Raw genomic sequence first — 21292 nt, forward strand, 5'->3', positions numbered from 1 at the left:
TTACCTCCCAGGGAGAATCAGCAAGATGATAAGAAAAGGGCTCCTGGCAACTTTTCAATAACAGTGTGAAAGGCAGTTATAAAAAAATAATTATAGAATGGCTAGGGCTGGAAGGGACCTTCAAGTCCCAGCCCCCTTGCATGGGCAGGGACACCTCCCGCTAGATCAGGTTGCTCAAAGCCCCATCCAACCTGGCCTTGAAGACCTACAGGGAGGGGGCATCCACAACCTCCGTGGGCAACCTGTTCCAGCATCTCACCACCCTTACAGGAAAGAACTTTTTCCTAATGTCCAACCTGAATCTCCCCTCTTTAAGCTTCAAACCATTGCACCTCGTCCTCTCACTATACACCCATGTAAAAAGCCCTACCCCAGCTTTCTTATAGGCCCCCTTCAGGTATTGGAAAGTTGCTATAAAGTCACCATGGAGCCTCTTCTCTAGGCTGAACCGCCCCAAATTCCTCAGCCTGTCTTCATGGGGGAGGTGCTCCAGCCCTCTGATCATCTTCATGGCTCTCCTCTGGACACACTCAAAAGAGTCCTATGTCCTTCTTATGTTGGGGACTTCAGAATTGGACACAGTATAATAAAAACCCCAACAGTTTTAAAAAACAGTATAATAATAAATCCAAATCCACTGGAAGGGAGCAGAAAAGTCTGATGCATATCTCCATTGTCACGTGGGGGTTTGTTCATCATGTCAGCAGTCACAGAAGGATGAGATACACCATTTCCGGCCTTCTGCCTGGGCAATCTGTCCTGCTACACACCAACACATTAAAAGCTAGCTCTATACGACCAAGTAGTTTGGCTCACTTGAAGCAATCTGTAAGACAACAATATAGAAGGTCCTAACATCCAGATTCAAGGTTTACAATGCTTTTACTTCAAACCAGATGTCTTGCCACAGACCAAACACCCAACACATCATGTGAGCTGGGTGGGCTTTGGGAATGCAGCCTCTGGATTTTAGGTAGAAGGAACTCAGCTTGCATACTCTGATGCTGCTCTGCAATGCTAGCCAGCACACAGGGCAGGGAGTGGGGGGAATCAGGACATTTATTTCAGAAGCACCTTTCTAATCCAATTAAAACATGAAAAGCAGACATAGTTATCTTCCATTGCCTTTACCTCACACCACTGTAAGACCTGTTTCTCTTCCCTTAATTTGTTTTATTTGGGAAAAAACAGAAGGAAAAGTTTCCTAAGCATCTTTACCTTCTCACTGCTCAGCTCTGGATTTTTCTTTCCCAAGAAGAAAGGTTAAGGGCCAAAAAAGGACACAGGACATTAAACAGAGAATCCCCCTGTACCAAACTGTTTCTCAGATGCCAGTGTGTTAGTTGTATTGATGAATAATACATCCTGATATGTTTGTCATTGCAGCATGCTCTTCTGAGGTGTTCTCTAGTTTGCCATTGACCATACTAGATGAAACTACTGACTTTAACAACAGCTTTTACAGCTACTTTTGAAGTGACCTCCCTCTCCTGCAGCATTGCTGACAAAGTGGCTTGAGTTTGGGAGCTGTGAGGGAAGAGGATGACACTGCACAGAGACATCCATTACACCAGCCAGGTGCTGGGCTGCTACTGAAGCAGGCAGGGAACCAGTGGCTGGGAAGCAGCACCCAGGACAGGGACACTATCACAGAGGGTCCAGTAAGACCACTTACTGGTGCAGTGGGCAAAGGTGGCACCTGCCCAGCTGGTCTGCTAAGTCCCCCCCTAAAAATGGGCCTTATCACCAGCTTCCACCAGGCTTTTGGGATGTTGCTGTGCAGGGCCATGGGACAAGAAAAGCTGGATGCTTTGCTAGACTGCAGGGTCTGATAGTACAATTCGGTCCTTTATTATAAACTCTCTTTTTAAAGAGACTGTAACTTGTGGGAAGCTTTGGCAGAGAATATAAATTCCTCCCCCCCCTTTAATATTCCTCTAAGAGCTGCAAGTAATAGTCAAAACACTCCCAAGACTTTCAGCTGCTGTCTCAGCTTAATACAGAACCATATACTTTCTTTCCCTCCTACATGCAGATGCTCCCTACTTTTCTAAAGATCCACCTTTGACAGGCACGAGTTACACTTCTGACAGCAGGAGGAACAGGCTGCACAAACTACACAGCTGATCTGCAGCAAGAGTGCTTGGGAAAGGGGACAGGGCAGCACAAGGGGAACAGTGTATTTTTCTCCAGATTGAAGATACTGAGTGGGAGTATTTTTATTCATTTCAAGGGCAAAAAACAGTAGATTCTTATAAGCATGCATACTATAATACAAAGTCTTACAAGCCTCAGTGCAAGGATATGCACTGAGAAAGACATTGCCAAGCAAATAAGTGCTGTGCTGCAGAAAACTGGGTGTAAGTAGAAAGCCTTCAACAAACAGGTTTTCCTTTTCTTCAGGAGTTTTACCTCACACTAGCATTTCATTTCCTTTCTCCATCACCCCAGCCACTAATGCTCTCAAGGCCGATAGCAACTGCCTGCATTGTTTTCCACAGCTGGTTCAGAAAGCACTGACCAGGGTAATGTGGTGCATGCAAAGGGGGATTGAAAACAAGCTAGGAAAGCAGTGTGAGTAACAAAGCCACACCCTCGTGATTTCAGGAAGGTTTGCTTCTCTGCCTTCAAACAGCAGCCTCCTTCAGCCTCCACAGAGGCATTCCATTTTCAGTGAGGCCACCTTTCCATTTAGTCCTCACAGTTGTGAGTCATCATAGAAGGGCAGAGGTTGGCCTCTGGAAGTTCTCTTCCTTCTTGTAATGTTTAGCAATAGAGCCCATGTGAAGTTTTGAAGAAAAATCTAACCCCGAGGGATATACATTTGTTGGCTGTCACCTAGCGACCCTGTTTGGGGCATAGATACCTGTATTAACACTGCTGAAGAACTATTCACACAACACATGCTAGAAAAGTCTAGGTGTGGCAGAGCAAATATCTGTTTATAGTACAGTGATTATCAGGTGCTAGCCACACACTGTAATTCCCTTCCTCCCCCAAAAAGCAGGCATAGCACAGGGAAGAAAAAAAGACACACAGTTCTGTTAGTTTACCCCTGCAGTGCCAAGGGCAAGGGCACTGCTCTCCCGTCCACTGCGGACAGCTGCTCTCCCAACCCAGTCCAGACACCAGGCACAGGAATCCAAGCTTGGCACCATGCTAACCCAACTATGTGGCTTCTGGAGCAAAACCAGTTCGTGTCCAGCCAGAGAACACAGAAGCAGACAAAATGCCTGTACGACTGCCTGTGCCACCAGGCCCTTAGATACTTGTTCTGCTTGTGTTTTCAGGTTGAAGGTTTTCCTTAGTAACTACAAAAAACAGACAACTTGCAGAAGCACCTCAGAAGTCAACCACAGGCTCTAGAAGCAAGGGCTTTGCAAACAAAACAGCCAGCATTGTCAGAGCTAAACAAAGCAGCTGCAGTTGACCTAACTAGGACTATGTTAACTATAACACACTTTCTCAGGAATTACTGCTTTATTCTTTGAAACTATGAGCAACAGCATGCACCACAGTGCTGCCTACCCAGCCCTGGATGGAGGTTATATCCTCTGCTACTTTAATTTTCTATTCCTTGAGTTTTTCCTTGAAAGTCTCCACCCCCAACACTGTATTCCCATCTATCCACCCCCAAGCACTTGGACTACATTAAGCTAAAAATCAAAGCCAGCTGATTATTTATTAAACAAACATGATACATTTTGTCTTTGCTAGAATCAAGCACCCCTGGTAGCTCTAGACTTTAAACTTTACGGGGGGGCAGGGAGGGAGGGAAGGCGCAGGGATAAAGGAAGGAAGTGGTGTTTCACTTTAGGAGAGCACACTGAGAAGTCGTTATTTTACTTAAAAGCCATCTGCCTATAAAATGAAACTGTACACACTTAAGCTATAAATGAGCATCAATAGCAACACTCGTCTTTCAGTGATAATAACCAGCTTTGATCACGTCTTTAGACTACCCACCCCTTCAACCATTTTCAACTCTCTCAACTCCTGTCAAGTCCATCTCCCACAAAAGGAAGAGGCAGAAATTGGAATAAATGGGCGTGCAGGCACAGAGCTAGTGTGCTTTGTCTCTGTGCCAAAAAACTATCAGGATGCAGAGAAGTGCCTAACAGACCCGAGCAACACGTGCAAATGAAAAAACAAAACAAAACACAGTTACGTACAAGGAAAGGCATTTCTAAATTTTTCCAGAGAAATTCTGAATGCTTTGCTTCCTGTGAGAAAGTGACCATTTGACTAGAGACCTCATAATCATGAAACAGACATATCAGGTATTTCTAGAATGCTAATGAACATACAGAACAGAGGAGGGATTATCTGCTGCCTGCCTCAGCTGACACCAGGGACTCCCAGCATCTGAACTCCCTCCTGCTTTTATTCAAGTCACAGTTTGCAGAAAGATCTTTTGCATGAAAACAAAACAGTACACAAAGTCAGCTCCCGAGTGGATACAGAGAGCTACATGTGGAGCTACAGGAAGACACAGCTTAGAAGCCACTTGCATCAGGGATTGTTTTCTTCTTCTGGTTGGGGAAAAAAGTGAAAACATATCCACAACAAGAATGTGCAATAAAATCAGATTAAGGAATGTTAGTAACTCCTGGCTTCCCCTCAAAACAGAAGTCAAAGACTTTCCACCGTTCATTCACAAGATGTCTAAACAGTGAGTCTTGCTGAAAGAAAGGCCAAAAAAAGAAAAAAAGTAAAAGTGAAAGGAGGCAAAGAAGGTTGCTCTTCTCAACCCACTAATAAGCTCCCCAAAGAGCTTTCCCCTGGTCCATGTGCTAAAAGCCAAAGCAATCCCTGCAGTATCAGCAGGCGCTGTGGTCAGGGCTGGGTCCTATCCAGCCAAGAGTGCAAATACAGTATTAAATACTTTCCCACTGAGACAAAGCCTGAAAAGACTAACCATTGCTCCATCCTCTGTGTTGCCTCTTCCCAGTTAAGCCTCCCAATATTGCTCCTAAACAAAAATGTCCCTGACTGCTTCCATCCATGTTTACACAAGGAAGAGGCTGAGGGTCATGGGCTAGAACATCAGAGAATAGCAGGCACATTGCTGCAAACGTGTCCACTTCTCTTTGGATTTGGCTTAGTCAGTGGCTTTGCCGTTGCAATTTGGCATCCATTTACACAAACACCAGTGTGGTTCTCAGAGAAAGGAGGATTATAATTGAAACCACCAAAAATAACCATTGGCACATGACACTTGTTATTTAGCACAGACCCCCTTCAGCAGTTTTCATGGTCATGATTCAGCAGACACAGTGGCAATACTCCAGGCCTAGGAGAGGACCTCATGCTCCAAGCTTAACCAGTTTACCACCACGCTGCATTCCAACCACAAGCAAAAATACAGACTAACACAGTTGCAGACAGAGAATCGTGCTAAGCTTTCACAAAGTCTCTCCCAGGAAGCCCTTTCCCCACAAGCAAAATGGACCTGGGCTGCTATTTCCAACAGCTGCTTAGTCAAATAACTTCAGAATTAAATACTTGCTTAAGACCAGAGTTGTTATTTAAGGAGTTGGTATCTCACCTGCCACACAAAGATAATACAGATACATAAGACAACGAACCCAGAACACAGCTCCTCCCTTTATCTCAAAGAGGGCCTAGATGAAAAAGTTACTGAATAGGACCTTTGGAGAACACTGACATTCAAAGCTGAGGTGCCAGGTTCAACACAAACCCTGTCAAGACTCCAGGGAGCAGAACTGTTTCCCCAAATTGGTTTAGAAGATTCTGAGTCCACATACATGAAAACAGTTGTGTCTGACAGCTCAGAGCATGTCATAACCAAGTGCAAGACAAAAGCTGTCATGTCTGCCAGAGCTCACTTGCCCAGTGGATGCATAAATTGGGAACTGGTAGCTTCTTCTCTTCAGACATAGTGTATTTGTCTGTTTTAAAAGCAAAAAAAACATGTTTAAAGGGAAGTCTACAAATGCAGCCTTCTTCCTCATGGTCATTTCTGTGTGCATCCCTCTGGAAATGCTAAATATGGTACCTTGTAGCTGAAGTTTGAGCACAGATTTCTAGAAAGGAAAATAGTTTTGTTTCGACTGTTTTGAAACTGTGTGGCTTAAAACCTTTTTTATTGAGATATATTTATGAGAAGTCTTGGGCATATGTTACTCCCCACTGCTCTCTGGGTGGCAAAATTTGGAGAGAAATATCACCTCTATAGCCATTAACTAACTTTTGCAGCCAGAACCCCCTGGGAAGGCTAAGAATCAGAGTACAAATAATAAGCAGCAGAGCATGGCAGCTGGATCATGCTGGTGTATGGAGAGACAGAAAATGACAGACAGGAAATAACTTTAAAAAAATTGAACTGAGTATTTGACAGTTTTGTTTTTTTAATCAAAGTAAACCACTCTGAGATATATATGCGTTTTGAGGAGATTACTCATCATAACTATTTTCAAGCCATTACCTGGCAACTGTTTCCCAGCTGATGTAGATGCCCAGTTGAAGGTATGCTAGACAACACATGCAAATTTTCCTCATTTTATCATTAAAAGTAACTAAGTGACACAGGATCCAAGTGTCTTAAAAAAACAATAAACAAACAAAAAAAAACAAAAAACAACTTGATTTTTTTTCCATCAGGAAAAGCTTATCAGGCCAGCACAAAAGCTGTTCACCCAGCTCTCAGTGGGATTGTGAGTTAGTTAGGCATGTAACCTGCCCATCACAAAAAAAAAAAAAGTAAAATAATGAAATCTTACCCACCTTCAGCTGTTGGGAAAGCAGAATTCTGCAAGTTGCAAAAGCTCACATGCTTATTCATGGAAATGATTACATTATTCAGGAGTGGCTAGCGGCAGTGACTGTGCCACCACACTGGCAGACAAACCACTTGTGTGAACTAGTAGATCAGTAATCATCAGCTTCCCACTCTCTGTCTCCAAAAGAAACATCATTCTGAATAGTAGAAAGCTTCCCATAGAAGCACTACAATGAATGTGAATTCAGGGGCTGTATTTCAGTAGCTCTGTTCTTCCACACTTCACAGCAGAACTTATTTGACTGACATCCAAGATGCCAAGAATTGATGTTGAGATTTAGATAAGCGTATCAAGCATACATAAATATTACATGCAACTACTCTGCTTCTTCCAAGTGCCAATGTTCCCAGTGCCAGTGACACAGACAAAAAGCTTGAACCATATTCTGGACTTCTCTACTTGAATTCAACATCCAGCCTCCTTGTGATGCCCTCCCCAGCAGGGTGTCTCCAAAAGCCATTCTAGACAGATAGCAGGGTATCAGCTCTTTCAGCCTCTCAAACTGCTGCTCAGAACAGCTACTGTTTCTGCATTTGCATTTTCAAGCCATCTGGTTGTAAACAGTAAGTGCTGTAAAGAAATAGTTAAGCTGATTATTTGTTTTAAAGTGAATGTTTTAGCTACATTAAAAAAAAGTCTTGAGGCAAAAGATCTAGGAAGTGAGGTTTTGCAGACAGACTGAATTCAGAACCCAAGTCCTTCTTGGGTTTCTTTTTAAAACCAGTGAGGTTTGGCTGGTTTTGGAGTTCTATTTTTCAGTTCTTCCCCCCGATCTTTCCCATTAGATGTTCACGATTTCCTGTATGTTCCTTCTTCCTTTGCTTTTTGAATTGTACCAACATTTTCTGTTTATGGGTAGGTAGGTTCTGGAAAGAGCCTCAGCAATATGCAGACTGCAGCCTCAGAACCTTAAGACCCTTCCTGCAAGCTAACAAAGCAGCCAAGTACACAGTTGCAAGTTACATGCTATGTGAGCCCAAATGGACCAAGACTGCTTCTGCACAGGGACAAGACTTTCCCTTCAACTGAACTCTGCCCTAGTGCTCTCCACTGCTTCTGGTATTCACGTCTTAGATCAGCTCACAAAGCCCATCCACCTGCACTGCAGCTGAGCACCACATTCAAGAGGAGAGGGATTCATTCACTGCATTGAGTAAAAAGCACTCCAGATCTATTTTAAGCTAAGGGAAAGATAATAACACAAGCAAATCTTATGTTTTCCTTGAAAGACTACAAACACTAATGGAACCATGTCTCAACAAGGCAGCAGGAACCAAATCTGAGTAACGGACTCCACAACTGCAGGTCATGGTGTGTGAACCTGCTCTTTAAGCCACACCAGCCCACATGAGCTGACACAGTCACAACGTGCGAGAGGTATGCGAGGCCATGCCAGAGCCTTGCTGCACCTTACAGACACAAGACTGTACCAAGCTGCCTTTATAGATCTTTGGACCTCAGCACAACCCCAGAAATACCTCTAGCAGCAATTCCTTCACAGTGATTCCTTCTCAGCAGGGATGTAACTTCTCCTTGTTATTGTTAAGTTGCCAACACTGACATGCCTTGTAATGCTGGGAGGTCTTTAAGGCAGGGAGACAGGGGTTGCTAGAATTGCTCAGTCGATACCAGTTGCAAGAAAGCCACCATGGAAGGGAACCACTCAGCAAATGCTAGCAAGCAACCTAGCTAACCAGGTTTACACCAACAGGGAAACAATTTCCTCTTATGACTGCTGCTGAAGCACATACTTCTGTATCTTCTTCACACTTCTTTCTTCTATCCTGGGACATCCACATGGAACTGGTCTGAGACAGTGGCAATAACATTCTTCAAGACAGACTGAGGTAGTGACTGATTTTCCAAGATAAGCACAACACACCCATAAACCAGACCAACAAGACACAAGAGCGTGCTACCCACCCACTGTGCGACACCCATCAGGGTAGATGTCACCTGCACCACATGTTGCAGTTCCAGTACCTCCTCATGATGCAATATGGCTCTGGCAACTTGGGATGTAACAGCTGAGAGGAAGGGTGTGGGACACAGCCACCACTTACCAACTGAACTGGGACCAAAAGAGGTACAGAACTGAAAAAAACACAGAGGGAAATACTGCTGCTCATCCTTACTCCATGCATCCAGAGGTAGGACAAGTGAGTTGCAGGGATGCTCTCCATGTGGTCTGGGGTTCTACACTGCTGAAGTCCACTGTAAGACAGGACTTTGTGTGTACCTCCAACAACACTCTTCCTCTTGCTCGCCACCATTAGGCACTTCCCAGAATTGAAGCAGATGATGTGTACCCTTGCTGAGGGTCATCTTAGCAGAGGAAGCCAAGTTTGTAGCAGCAAGCTGTTTCCTGTGATCTGCAACCCGTGAGTTGGCTCCTGCGGCCAGCTGCTTCTGGGAATCTTTCAGAGAGGGGAGATGTGTTTTGAGGTACTGCCAAGCCACTTTGCCCACAGCAGCACATGTTAAATCACAACGGATATCCAGACTGCAGCTTCACCCAGTGCTCCCTCTCTCCTCTCCATCCCCTCTGGATGACATGGCATGCCTGAGATACCTCCCCCTACCCCAGCATGTCCTGCAGTTCTTGGACAACAGTAGAGATCAGCGTACAGCAATGAATGACCTCTAACATTACAACCCACAGTGTGGGAAACTGTTCTTTTCTTCCCCACATAAGTCTAAACGCCCCGGTACCAGCTTGCGACACACAGGTACCATACTTCTTCATTATACTGTATGTCCCCTATAAAGTGACTGGGAAACTGTGCTTGTGGAAGGGACAGTGTGTTATGATATGGTAGCCAAACAGATCAAGGAAGGAGAAATTAAATCCCACTTAAAGCAAATTACAGCACAGGCCAGTGCTCTTCTAGGAGGCAACCTGGGACCCCCAGGGAGGCCTGCAGACAGCTATTAAATTCCTCTTTCAGTGCAAGAAATGTTAACAAACTTTACATTGTGACAAGAGTTGCCAGTTAATACTTCACATAGCCTTTGAAGTCAGTTTAAAAAAACAGGGAAGGGGAAATTCCGCAATACTGTCACAAGCACCTTTGCATCCACAAGCAAAAGGACAGACACCTGAACAGAAGACTGAAGTTAAACAAAAAAGTTTCCTGTTTTTCACAGTCGTGGTCCAGTGCAAGCACAGATACCTTGAAGGGGTCAGAAAGGCACCAGCCACACATGCATTTGATTACTCAAATCAACAACAAAAAAAGAATATGATGTGCCACTGGGTTTGGTCTATTTACACAAGAAGAGGTGCTAGCCACATCTACTGAAAATCATGACCAGAATTAGCATTTTCAGCCACCCTTGCAAATGTAGAGCTCACTAGCATATCATCCTCATGCCTGCCTGCACCTCAATTATTGTCTGTTCAGGGGAAACCCTTGGGATACAACTTTTCAGGTACAAGGTGATAAATGGAGATATCATGTGGTTGCCCACATGGAAAAGTAGCTCTCTTGCCAAGCAACCTAACATGAAAAAGCAACTTTTCAACCACAGCCCTGCAAGATCCAAGCTCAGTTTAAATCAACAGAAACAATCTCACATTTTGAGAGAGGTACAGCTAAAACCTATCATGAAGAGCTTGAGGAGTGATTCTGTAACCAGGGCTTGAGGCATAAATGTTAAGTTGGCTCCTTGCATGCCACCCTCTCCTCTAATACTCAGGCAGAAGATTTAAAAGCAATTAATACATTGCAGAAGTGTCTAGTGCACTTTTAAGTTACTGAGGAGTAACGAGGACACAGCAGATATTGTCATTTCTTCTCCTATTCATACTTTTTGTCTCAGCTAAGAATTGCTCTGAAACAAACATTTTAAAAACATGTTGTTGCATACACTATACTCCAAATGTGATATGCTTTTATTTTTTCTGCTCTGCAAAGCATAAGATATGTTAGAATTATACAGCTACACAGAATGCAAGCTTTGGGTACTCAATTTTTTTTTCATGTTGTTAGCCACAGCGACACTACCCCTGGACTTATTTATGGCCTCTATTATAAAGCATTCATTCAGATTCTTGAAGTTTTGGGGGAATTCTGAAGCTTCATGGTTTTCTGGTTAACACAATGCGTTTTTTCCTCCCCTTCACTTATGCCAGCTGCACCTACTAGACTTTACTAAGTATATGAAAGTCAAAATGTAAATAATACATTATTGTTTAAACAAAATAACTGCATCCACTGGATACATAAAACGAAAATTACCAAACTGCTTGGCAGAATGAAAATGAAGTAACAGCAAAGGCCGATAATAAAGCAAAGAAACCAGTTGCCAGTGTCCAACCCAAGGCCATAACTGACAAACCTGCTCTTATAACATCTCAGTGGCATTCACAGATGAGGAAAACAGCCAGAGGTGTTTTCAAATCCTCAGCTGTTACCACAGCTTTAAGGGAAACAATCACGTTCACCTACAGTAGCTGAAGAGGCAGAAACACTATCTCAGAGCTCCCACTGCCAGCTGCTGGATAGCCTTGCAGTGCCCTTGCCATGCCAAGATGGTGCCTTCCACCAGCTCCACTGGATTCCAGCTCTCCAGCTTCCAGACACCAGGCAGTACATTATTTCTAATTCATACATAAATTCAAAATAAACAAACATACTCCTGAAGAAATTCCCAATGTTTATTGTTTATTTCTTAACTCCTCTATTATTTCTACTGCAAAAGGATAACCAGAGAAGGAAACAAATTGGTCTAAGACCCATGGCAACAGGCAGTTTTTCCTCACTAATTGCTAGTTCCATACCTGCTCTGTCACTGCTGATCCACCCTAACAACGTCAATGCTCTCCAAGCTTTCTTCTAGCACTTGGAATACAGAAGGCACCAGTACCTGTGTGCTTTCACCCAACACACATTCTCAACCTGCCCAGTGAGTGACAGCCTTGCAGAACAATTAAAAACTATGGCAAGGAGTAGAAAGCTGAGTGGTAAAAGGAAGAGAATGCAAGAGATAGTAGAAAGAAACAGAATACAAACAAAACCAAAAAAGAGAATGGGGGAGGTAGGAAGGAGGCAAAAACTGGTGGTGTAGAAGTTGTTCACATGAAATCTTTAGAGGTTACTTAATGTCAGCACATGGCAAGGGACTGAAGAGCAACAGTGAAGTTTTCTAGGTTAATAGCTTCCTTAATATTCCCACAGGATTCTTTGCTACTCTAAACATAGCGCAGAGGAAAAAATAAGATCCAAACAGATCATCATCAGGGGCAGGTTCAAGAAAGAGTTCTTTCAACCTCCTTAAAACTGCTTTCCCTCTTGGAGTTGAAAAATACCCAGAATTCTTACACAGTATTAATTCTGACACATATAAATGTGGGGTGTGCAATCCCAACAACACAGGCAGTCTGAAGACAAAAGAGGAGCTTTCAGCCACTTTTAAAAATGGCTTGAGTTAAGTTATATTTGTTGAGTTATATTTCAAGCTAATTTTTCAATGTCCACTACAGCTAGCAGAAACATCCTCCACTGCATGCTTGGTTTCAGTGAGAGTCTACTGATTCAGCTGCCATAAGCCCTCTAGTGTATTTAAGAAATTTAGAATACTTCAGAAATTTAGGAGAAAGCCTATTCCCAAAGACCCAAATCTTGAGTTAACATCTGTATTTGCATTCTGCTATCTCCCTCACTACATAAAAGCTGTTTTAAGCTTGTGAGGTCTCTTCAGGTAAAATCCAATCCAGCGTCAAAGAAGAGCCTGTCAAGTGCATTTCACTATCTGCACATTATACTTGTTTCCATCAATTACCAAAGGGAAATGACAACTAGGCACAACAGGAAAAAACCTGAGCCATGAGCAGGAAACAGAATCTCTTGTTTTGACTGCTAAGGTAAGGAAAGATAAATAGTGGAAAATTCCCCTCATGGGGACTTTAACAGAGGTGGATCATTTGACAAGTCTTCCTCACCACTTTTTAAATGTTCAAGCCAATTGTTAGAGCAGCTTCACTATCTTAAATAAACAGGGTATTCTTTTATTTTTCTTCTCTTCTCAACCAAGGAAGAAGACAAAAAAGTTTTACTTGAGACTACTTTTAGGTAGACATAACTGGGAGGGTTCTTCCATTTTGCTTTTTTAAGTACTGTCAGGGCAGCAATCTGCAACTGTGAGACAACAAGCAGGAGTTTGGAGGGACAGAAAGGAGTGGTTATTTGTTTGCTCTTACGTGGGTTATGCTAAAGCAAAGCATGGAGTTGAGTAGAGGTTTCTATTAAAGGCTGCATGAGTTCCCATTGTAACCAAGTTTCTTTGCAGTAAGTTCTGCAGAACATGTGGTGTTGGTACCAACCTGATGCAATTTTTAAGAAGCATCAACTGTAAAGTTTTGGGGTTTTTTTTATCATTAATATGCTTTATAAAGTGTTTTTATTACTATGCTATTAAACTTTGAAAGTGAAACCAAATCCCATGTAGCTTTAACACAAGTGCAAGAAACGTTTCCTGCCAATGACAGAACAGCAGCAGCAACATTTTTGCCAGGCTTCTGTTCTGTGCTTACTGTACACTGCAACTACTGATATTCACACAGAGCATATTTCTCCAACAGTTCCCACTACCAGTTATCAACTGACTCTACAAAGCCTATCTGTACATTATGATGCTTCCACGTGATTTTCCCTCTTTTCACTGAAAATTCTTGCTTACCAGGTGTTCTGACTGCAATTAAAGTAACTGGTGATGAAAATCAAATATCCTCATACTCTAAAAATGGAGTTTTCAAGGAAGAGGAGATAAGTAGCCTTGTGCTGGCTCTGCTCAGCTACCAGGTATCACTAACCATGCCAGTAACAAAATCCAAGGCTGTTGTGGGTTTTTTTCTAACAAGCTGGCTAAAACAATGTTTTTAAAGATGTTTAATAAAGTAGTTGAAAGATAATGATTCCCCAGTCTCATCATTTGCACATGAAAGGTAGAGCAGAGAAGTTACAGTAATTTGTTGCCAGACTTCACTGGAACAAACAGCTGCATTTTACTTATCTTCAGATATCAAAGGACTTGAGTGGGACAAAGATTACTTGGCTTGACAAGCATTCAAAAGACCCCTCCAGCTCAAAACCAGAAATGTTTCTCAGGAAAATCATGAAAGGATTTAATTTAAGCCTAGCAGCAATTCCTATACTAGCATGAAATCCACCACCATCCCCTAATCTTGTCAAAGCTAAAACAAGATGCCTTGCCTCCTTTCCAAATACAGCAGAGTTCCACATTTGCAAAGTTCTTCCTCCCACAAAGCAAACGCTTCACGGCAGCGTTAAGCTGCTTTAAGTCTCCTGGGGTCCTGCCCATCCCATGTTAGCTCCTCACTCAAATAACTGGTTTTCTGCCAAAGAGCTTGCTGAGAGAGCTCAGCCCCTGTGACACCAGTTCCAAGGCAGAGAAGACAGGGTAGCAGCCCTGGGACAGTCTAACAGAGCTGCACCTCCAGTGCACCAATGCACTACACTGAGCATCGGAAGAATTTCTTCTCCCTCCTCTCCTCCTCTTATACAGGAGCAAATGAAGACGTCAAGTCACCTTCTCTGCACCCTTAACTTTGTCATACTGCTGCAGACTCATGAGAACACAGTGAAAAATTTACACAGCTCAACAAAGAGCAAGACCAGAAGTAGTTCAGTAGTTTCCCTCAACATGCTTGATTATTTAATATATCAGAAGCTTTTAACAAGAGCAATAAAAAAGTCACATTGTTCTTGTTCAAAAATTCAACATTTTGAGAAGGTGAAGTCAATGCCTGTGCTTTAAAAATAAACAACAATGTCACTTAAGAACCAAAAATATTATGTAAAAGACTTCAACTCAAACTTTTCCAACTATACCCACTCTAGAAGGACAAGCACACAGTTAAAGGTTTTAGGAAGCTCGAAATAGGTTTCATTTTAGTTGCTGCCTCAAAGCCAGTTTTTGTGCTTAACACGTGGTTAGACAGCCAACCACCATTCCTGGGGATTATCTGCTTAGAGTATGAAAGGCAATAAAACAACCCACCATCGGTTTTTCAGTCAGACCTGGGCATGATTCCCATTAGCACATTTTAATTTTAAATCTGAGTGTGATTGCTCTGGTTTTATAACAGAAGAAAGTTAAGCACAGATGTTGGTACTTTGAGCAGAGCAGAACTTCGCCAGGTAAATAACCAACGTGCAGAGTTATGAACTGCTTCTGAACACAGAGAAATAGGTTGCATGGCACAGCAGTTTAAATACATTAGTCACTGCATGTAGTGGAAGAAAAACAGCATATTCCAATCTTTAATTTAATGTAAATTAAAACAAGCCAAATTCAAAACCCAACCAGGTAAATGCACATTTTTCCCTGTTGACTTTGGATCAAGCTTTAAGTGAGAACTGATAGCAGAAGCAGTTTTAACTACTCAAGGAGAGAAAAGCAAGAACTGGTGTTCAGTACTGGTTTAGTGCTACAGTAATGGACTACTAAAATATAACTACAAAAGAAAAGACACCTACACTAAGTTTCTGAAGATGGTCTTAAAGGCTTTTTATATGCTATCAGTTTCCCAGACTGCAAAATGCAAGACAATACAGGCAGCAGCTGGTACTGGGACCAGCACTGTTAAACGTACTTGTTGGTGACATGGATGGTGGGATCGAGTGCACCCTCGGCAAGTTTGCTGACAACACCAAGCTGTGTGGTGCAGTCAACCCACTGGAGGGAAGGGATGCCATCCAGAGGGACCTTGACAGGCTTGAGGGGTGAGCCCATACCAACCTCATGAAGTTCAACAAGGCCAAGTGCAAGGTCCTGCACACAGGTCAGGACAACGCCAAGCAAAAATACTACAGGCTGGAGAATGGATTGAAAACAGTCCTGAGGAAAAGGACTTGGGGGTGTTGGTTGATGAGAAAGAAGCTCAACATGAGCCAACAATGTGTGCTTGCAGTCCAGAAAGCCAACTATATCCTTGGGCTGCATCAAAATAAGTGTGGTCAACAGGTCAAGGGAGGTGATTCTCCCCCTTTACTCCGCTCTTGTGAGACCCCACCCAGAGTACTGTGTCCAGTGCTGGAGCCACCAACAAAAGGAGGACATGGAGGTGTTGGAGCTAGTCCAGACAAGGGCCAAAAAGATTATTACAGGGCTGGAGCACCTCTCATATCAAGATAGGCTGAGAAAGTTGGGGTTGTTCACCTGGAGAAGAGAAGGCTCTGGGGAGACCTTAGAGCAGCCTTCCAGTACCTGAAGGAGGCCTACAGGAAAGCTGCGGAAGGACTTTTTATAAGGGCATGTAGCAACATGACAAGGCGTAACAGCTTTAAACTGGAAGAGGATAGATTTAGGTTAGAAATTAGGAAGAAATTATTTATTAGTGTGAGAGTGGGGAGACACTGGAACAGGTTGCCCAGGGAAGCTGTGGATGCTCCCTCCCTAGAAGTGTTCAAGGCCAGGTTGGATGGGGTTTTGAGCAACCTGGTTTAGTGGGAGGTGTCCTTGCCCATGCAGGGGGGTTAGAACTATAGGATCTTCAAGATCCCTTTTAACCCAAACCATTCTGTGATTCTTCATTTTCAGGCCACTTCAGATAACAGCTGCAGTTAATTTGTGGCATTTACTAAATCATTATGTAAGGCCCTGCTCCAGTTAGCTGTAGAGGGTGTTTTAGGTGGTTTTGGGTTATTTGCTGTTAGAATGCTCTTAGGTTTCTTAATTTCTTTTTACATTCCTGCTAGAAGTGTAGTATTTGACAAAGATACGCTGAAATATGAATCCAGCATCTGACACTCCAGCACTTCACCTGTCTCCTCCTACTTGCAGGACACTTATTATGAAACTATTTAAGCCTTTAGAAAGCTTTTAAATTACTATTATTGATGGAAAGATTCTGAATTTGACTTAGAATCTGCTTTAGGGTTGACCAAGTGCCCACATTCCTTAATTTACTGGTATTTTATGGAAGTTACTTAAGAGCAACAGTAATACGCACCAGTTACAGTCCCTACTGACATTCTATGTGTCTTGTCAAGACTAACTGAATATTTAACTAAGTTTGTGTTGTTTCTCTAAACCTCAACTCCTTCAACAATTCCTTGAGAATTGTTCTACTGAGTTAGACATTTTCATCAACACTACAGATTAACAGGAACAAAGCCACCTGCTGAAACTCGGGCAAAGCAAGCAGAGGTCTAAAACCTGAAACCATCAGGACACCTCCACTTGTTATGGGGACAAAACAAAAAGGCTTCCCAGAAGAAGAGTTCATTTGATCTTAGTCTGGTATCAAGATGACCATTCCGCTCACCACCTCATCTCTTTTTGCTACTTGAGCTACAGCAGCTTTTCTGTTATTGCCCATGCAAACTCTATAAACCTGGAAGAGTGATAAGAAGCAAAGGTTCCGACATCAGCAGCCTTCATCACTTATCCCAGAATCAGAATAATTAGTCTGGATTTACAGTGCTGTGCTCAGTTAGAATTATAGCCAAATATCACTCCATTCAGTATGCCTCCTCTACTTCAGCCTCCTGGTCCTGGATCTACCTTTTTTCCTTGTAAAAAAGTGCTACACAGAGCACTTACAGGGTCTCCAGCATTTTCATTTTCCAACACTTCCATGAGTTTCTGAACTTCCTAGTTTAAACACACCACAGTAGGTAACCCAAGCAAAAGGGGAGAAGCCTTGAAGTCTGTTACCTGGTAGACCTCCACTTATATCCTTATGCCCCACTTGAAAAATCAGAGTTGTTTCAGGCAGGTTTATGATGGAGAAGTAATTATAAATCTGCTATTTATTCCGTTCTAGTTAATAATTTTATTTCATTCTATTGGAATCCATTCTATTTCCATTCTGTTTATTCTACTGTATTTAAGCCTGGTTTGAACATATACTCTGTCTCTAAGAGATAGATAAAAAGCAGTATAGTATCATCATTCCATTTAATCATACAAGAAAAAATTTAATGCATTCACAGTATGCAATACTAACTCCTCTTAAGTTTTTCTGTTCTTTGTTTCTGCTTAAATTCCTAGCTTACAGTGAAATATTTTTCCAGTATTCAAGAGCTTGTCTCAAGTGCTGTAGTTTAAATTAGAGACAGAATAAACGGAGTCTTGAAAAAATTATGATCAGCTGCATCATCAGATAAGCTCTTCCTTGATGCAGGTCTTGGCTAGAGCACAAGAGTTCAGTTATCATGGAGCAAGTCAAAGGTATCCATAACTCTAATGGTTCTAATATCTTTGGGACATCCGTCCCTTTCTCAGCAGCAGGCACCTTCCTGAGAGTCCAGGGTATGTCTGGTATCAGTTACAGACAAGTGAATAAATTCTTGGGCTCAAAGCATCAGCTGATATAAATCACTACTGTGCTAATTAACTCAAAAGAACCACATCAGTTTACAATACAGGACACAACTCATACTGTCAGCCTGGAAAAGCAAGTCAAAAGAAAACTGCCTTTTCTTTTTATAGCCTGCTACTCTAATTAGGATTTTTGTCTGCACTGTAATTTGGTACAGCAAGGAAAAAAAAGAAGAGAGCCACATACTTTCAGCAGATGGATCACTATGAGCTATAAAAATGTATCATAGCTGAGTTTACTCAGACATAACCTGTAAACATCTCAGAGCCTTTAAGGCTCCCAAAACTATGAACAGTAATTGCTGCAAGCACACTGGCAATGGCAGGCAATTCAGGTCCTTAATTAAAAGGCTGGTTTATAAGCAGTGAGATTCTATGTCTGGGGAGGGAAAAGCTACTGTGATGCTGAAAAACTGGGGGCTTGACTTGAACAAAAAGGAGGAAATGGAATAAACCAGCTGTCCCATACCTGGACATCAACCTGACATGTAGGAGTTAAGCAGCAGGCAGACAGCTTGCTTCTGGGAACAAGTGAGAGAACTGCATTTGAATTGGAAAAGTGCAAGACTAAGCTCAGATAAGAAACAACTAGACAAACAAAAAACTCAACTAGTAAATTGTTGCGAGATCACTGTGCAAAGAGTAAGTTACCTATTCTGCCACTCTGGGAACAAATAGTTAAGCTGTTTTGACATGATTCACTTGACAAGAGAAAGGATAACCCAGCTATAAACTGTGAAAACAGATGACTAATCATGCAGTTGATAGTTTGCTCTGCTAGAAAAAGACCTGAACTTCAACTGTTCCATTCCTTCCATACTTTTGCCCAGCTCTCTCAAAACCTCCCTACTCTACAACATTGCAAGAACAACCTTTAGCAGCCACCTCCCAGGGCTTCTCCCACTGCAGGGCAGTGATCCCTGACTCAAACAGGCTAGAGAACCCACGCTCTGCAGTCTCTTTCAAAGTCACACAAGAGGCCTGGCCTCGTATTTTACTAGCATCCCTGTCAGCTTAATTTCCTGCTTCTGAAGTCATCAGAGTTCAGGGTGCGAGCTGAAGCGCTGTAGGCACACTACGGTTCCCCTGGATGGTACAATGATGTCTTGGTGCTAAGTCCTCTTATTCCTGCATAAATCTCAGCAGAAGGACCAGCATTGCTCCGTCACCCCAGTCTGAAGAGAGAGAAAACAGTGGGGGTATGATGAAGCAAAGGAAGAAGAGACAACAAGATTTCAGTAACTCCTATTACTGTTGAAAGGAACAAGTTCTAAAGGCTTCTTTGCAGAAAAGGAAGTGGACATGATAGTTTGAGAGCATCTGCTGCTACAAATCTCAATTACTAACTTCCAGAGTCCTGTATTAAGGGTGCCATTAATCAAAAGGGATGGGCCAGAATTTACTGTTCCCTTCAGCATTATAGAGGGAGTGCAGCAGAATGTGTGTAGGGAAAGTTTTCAAGCTTTGTCACATGAGAGGAGGCATGGGCTTGTCTACCCCTTGTATGAGCTTCCTTACTTGTCAGCACTATTCTTTCCACTGAGCAACAGGTAAAAGAAAAACTTTTTTTTTTAAAGGGAAATACTACACTTTTCCATTAAGGTTACAAGCTAGAAACCTCCACAACTAGCATACTTCTTTTGAAGAGGAGGGAGTATTTTTTCCACATGTAGTCAGCAGGTTTTTTCTCATTTGCCTACTTCAGCAATCAGCATTTTGGCGGCAATCCCCCTCCCAGCACAAAGTTAGAGACAGTCAGTGGCTTCAGCAATCTGCCCAAGCAGAGCAAGGACAGCTACAGGATTGATCCAGATACATGAATAAACTCAAACTGATGCAGGCATGACAAAGTCATGCAAGAGATTTCTCATGACCTGACCCACCATGAGCATTTACAAGCCCTAACAGGCATTACAGGAAGGAGACTCAACAGGAGTCATCATCCACCTTTGCATTTTCTGCACAAGAAGAGAGAGCTAGCAACCCAAGTCCCACAGACAGGTCCACTCATCTGACAGACACACAAACAAAACAAACTGCTCTAGACCCTCTTCTTCATTGCCTTCTTGAGCTCTTATCCCTACCTAAAAGGCAGTAATGGACAACATACTCTGGGGAGGGCCACATAGCCCTGGATGTATTTGACAACACTGAATCGAACCACAAACTGTATCAGCTCATACCAATGAGCAGGCTGGAACCTCCTGCTAAATCCTTATCAGTACAAACACCCACACAGCAGAGACTCCAGGCCAAAAAAGCTACATGACTGCTTAAAGTCTCAGATCAAGTCTGCTACTGACAAGATTTCAGCTCCAAAAGCCCTCTGCTATAAATCACTACATGACTGAAAAAACTGTGGAGGTAGTGTTAATGCAGCATCATGTTTCCCTGGGATTTAAGGAGCTTTGTGGGGAAGACACCTTGTTTATAAAAACCAATCCTCACCTGAAACAACTGCAAACATGATCTTTAAGAAGGTTTCAGGTATCTGCAATAAAAGCTTGACAAGAACGCCACAAAGCTACTTTAACCTGATGTCATCTTGACTCTTGGGCAATTCTGCTCAAGGTTTGCTTGATGATTTAAAATGGGAAGATTCAACACTCAGAGAATCACAGAACTATTCTGGCTGGAAAAGACCTTTAAGATCATTGAGTCCAACCATTAACTTAACTCTACCAAGTTCAGTGTCTAAACCATCTTCCCAAGCATTACATCTATACGTCTCTTACACAACTCCAGGGATGGCGATTCAACCACCTCACTAGATTGCAGAGATTGTATACACAATCCCAGCCTCTGCTAAATTCCTGTTCCACTTTGGGGTTTCCAATTAATAGCTGAAGAGGTGTTGTTCTGTACATTTAGATTAAGTTACTATTTTGTTTTCACTCCTTAGTGTAAGGACAGAGGGGAGAATCGTTTGTCTGCCAGACCAAAATAGTCAAACAAGATCTCATTTGTAACAGATCATAGGTAGGTGCAAAAACGCCCAACAAGCCATCTGTGTGCATTCACACACTATGCAGGCATGAATCATTTGTGTATGGCACGGACTATCAAGATGGATAGATAAGATAGAAGGTAGCAGTACAACGCTAAGATCCCCTCCCGCCTCACAGCTCCCTCAAACAAGT

The 21292-nt window shown here is 42.6% G+C and overlaps 1 protein-coding gene across 1 annotated transcript in view; it reads right to left on the reverse strand.

Annotated features, from left to right (window-relative positions):
• The window catches only part of PARD6G (par-6 family cell polarity regulator gamma), a 67003-nt gene that overhangs the window by 31872 nt on the left and 13839 nt on the right, over positions 1–21292 (reverse strand). The window lies entirely within an intron of this gene.

The sequence above is a fragment of the Apus apus genome, chromosome 2, assembly GCF_020740795.1.
Source record: "Apus apus isolate bApuApu2 chromosome 2, bApuApu2.pri.cur, whole genome shotgun sequence".
Classification (NCBI taxonomy): domain Eukaryota; kingdom Metazoa; phylum Chordata; class Aves; order Apodiformes; family Apodidae; genus Apus; species Apus apus.